This window comes from Lampris incognitus, unplaced genomic scaffold (genome assembly GCF_029633865.1).
Source record: "Lampris incognitus isolate fLamInc1 unplaced genomic scaffold, fLamInc1.hap2 scaffold_234, whole genome shotgun sequence".
NCBI lineage: Eukaryota > Metazoa > Chordata > Actinopteri > Lampriformes > Lampridae > Lampris > Lampris incognitus.
This window is the reverse complement of record NW_026611192.1, coordinates 55,330-59,041: the sequence shown is the minus strand read 5'-3', so window position 1 is coordinate 59,041 and position 3,712 is coordinate 55,330.

The window sequence follows — 3,712 nt, the reverse complement described above, 5'->3', positions numbered from 1 at the left end:
TGATCATCCAGAACCGAACATTTTAACAATTTAATCCAAGTTGCGTAGCCGAGGTTAGAAAACCTTGACTGATGATTTGGTTCATGTATTTGGGGAAAGAGAATGCGTCACATTCTGCCATTGCCCAACAGCTACCACTATGTTTGAGCAAGGCACTGAACCTCTAGCTGCTGATATAGACCTTATCGGTGGTCAGCAGTGGAGGAGCTTAAGGGTCGTACTGCTCAGCTTCTGGCCACGTGTAACTTAAATGCAAATGATTCTGAAGAATGGCATTGCTGAAGTACAGCACATGCTCAGTTGGTCCGAACTTGGATGGCTTTTCTCTTTCTATCGTTTGCAAGTGATTTCCCCCCTCAGGTGTTAGATAACTCTGCAGAGTCATTTTAATTTATTTTTTTTACCTCTGTAATCCTGTTATTGTTGTGCTGCTGACTTGGTGGTTGGTGGGGGGGGGGATGCAAGACGCTGACGTTTCCTTATTTACTGCACCCACATTACAAGCAGAACAAATTATTCATTGCCTCTTTGGAATATCTCAAAATACTAAGATGATCCCCTTGTTGTGTAGGAACACTGTGCTTTTCTCTTTGACTAGCAGGAGTGCGTTTATTCTTCTGAAGGTTCTGTCTTTCACCATCATGCTCTGCTAAGTAAACGGCACTGTCATCGGCAAAAGTCTTGTATGTGTACAAGTGAGGTCAGAGGTGATCGCCCCTTCACAGAAACATGTTGCAGCCATCTAATTCATTAATGTGGATATCTTGACAGGTTCGCATACTATATTTATATATATAACATGACTTTTCATGAATTGAGGATTGATTCTTGTCGTCTGTATTGGATGCTTAATTTTTGGATCCAGTTCCAATTTATCAGGATTTATGGCATTGACTTTGCGGTTGTAACATTTTAAAATATAATTTCAAAGACAATTCTTGAAACTTTTCAAACATTGTTTCTTAAATCCTCCATATCCTTAATGAGCCTTTCCATGGGACTGAACGGCCCAGTCTGTGATGTATTTGATCATGTCAAACTGAAGCATATTTACACACAGGTGAGGAGAGGGAGGCAGAGATGGAAGATAAGCATGTTGTCTTTCTCAGCCGGTCATAATTACACCTACAAGCCTCATTTTACTGCAGCGTTTACCAGCATTACTGATGTACACAAAACCTCTTACAGCACCAGAAAACACTAAGCCTCACATGTAGGCCTAGTTGTGTTTGCTGTGTGTCCTTGGATATAGACACCATCAGTCACTTTTGGGAGTGATAACAGGTTTGAGTCTTGTGTCTTATGTGTCTTATATTTTGGCAGCGGGGCCCCCGTTTTTTACATTTGAATAAGGATTGCATCTTTGAATATTGAAAGAGAAACTGAACTAGCTTATTGCACTTATAACTGAACGATACCTGGCTCGAGTCACTAAATTAGCCCCCTCACCCCCCCCCCCCCTGGGGTCACTGTCGGGCTTCTTTGTGATATATGTGATCAAACTGGCTGATTGTATGGCGGTTGATGCAGCACTTTTTGTATGAATGAAATGCCCAAAGCCCAAGATGCTGATTCACAAGTAAATACGTCCAAACACACAATTACGACGATCTTAAAAGAAAACTTAAAAATTACATGAAATAAAAAGTGTCAAGATCTTATGATACATAAAAAAGTGTCAAGATCTTATGATACATAAAATAAAACAGTGTCAAGATCTTATGATACATAAAATAAAACCGTGTCAAGGTCTTATGATACGTAAAATAAAACAGTGTCACGATCTTATGATGCATAAAATAAAACAGTGTCAAGATCTTATGATACATAAAATAAAACCGTGTCCTGATCTTATGATACATAAAATAAAAGTGTCAAGATCTTATGATACATAAAACAGCATCAAGATCTTATCATACATAAAATAAAACCGTGTCCTGATCTTATGATACATAAAATAAAAGTGTCAAGATCTTATGATACATAAAACAGTGTCAAGATCTTATGATACATAAAATAAAACTGTGTCAACATCTTATGATACATAAAATAAAACTGTGTCAAGATCTTATGATACATAAAATGAAACAGTGTCAAGATCTTAGGATACATAAAATGAATCAGTGTCAAGATGTTATGATACATAAAATAAAACCATGTCAAGATCTTATGATACATAAAATGAAACAGAGTCAAGATCTTATGATACAAAAAACAGTGTCAAGATCTTATGATACATAAAATAAAACCATGTCGAGATCTTATGACACGTAAAATAAAAGTGTGACCATCTTATGATACATAAAATAAAAGTGTCAAGATCTTATGATACATAAAATAAAACCATGTCGAGATCTTATGACACGTAAAATAAAAGTGTGACCATCTTATGATACATAAAATAAAAGTGTCAAGATCTTATGATACATAAAACAGTGTCAAGATCTTATGATACATAAAATAAAACCGTGTCAAGATCTTTTGATACATAAAATGAAACAGTGTCAAGATCTTATGATACATAAAACAGTGTCAAGATCTTATGATACATGAAATAAAACAGTGTCAAGATCTTATGATACATAAAACAGTGTCAAGATCTTATGATACATAAAATAAAACCATGTCAAGATCTTATGATACATAAAATAAAAGTTTGACGATCTTATGATACAAAAAATAAAACAGTGTCAAGATCATATGATACATAAAATAAAACCGTGTCAAGACCTTACGATACATAAAATGAAACAGTGTCAAGATCTTATGATACATAAAACAGTGTAAAGATCTTATGATACATAAAACAGTGTCAAGATCTTATGATACATAAAATAAAACCGTGTCAAGGTCTTATGATACATGAAATAAAACGATGTCAAGATCTTAGGATACATAAAATAAAAGTGTCAAGATCTTATGATACGTAAAATAAAACCGTGTCAAGATCTTATGATACATAAAATTAAAAAGTGTCAAGATCTTATGATACATAAAATGAAAAAGTGTCAAGATCTTATGATACACAAAACAGTGTCAAGATCTTATGATACATAAAATCAAACCATGTCAAGATCTTATGATACATAAAACAGTGTCAAGATCTTATGATACATAAAATAAAACTGTGTCAACATCTTATGATACATAAAATAAACCCGTGTCAAGATCTTATGATACATAAAATGAAAAAGTGTCAAGATCTTATGATACAAAAAACAGTGTCAAGATCTTATGATACATAAAATAAAACCATGTCAAGATCTTATGATACATAAAATAAAAGTGTGACCATCTTATGATACATAAAATAAAACAGTGTCAAGACCTTATGATACATAAAATGAAACAGTGTCAAGATCTTATGATACAAAAAACAGTGTCAAGATCTTATGATACATAAAATAAAACCATGTCAAGATCTTATGATACATAAAATAAAACCGTGTGAAGATCTTATGATACATAAAACAGTGTGAAGATCTTATGATACATAAAACAGTGTCAAGGTCTTATGATAGATAAAATAAAACCGTGTCAAGATCTTATGATACATAAAATGAAACAGTGTCAAGATCTTATGATACATAAAACAGTGTCAAGATCTTATGATACATAAAACAGTGTCAAGATCTTATGATACATAAAACAGTGTCCAGATCTTATGATACATAAAATAAAAGTGTCAAGATCTTATGATAGATAAAGTAAA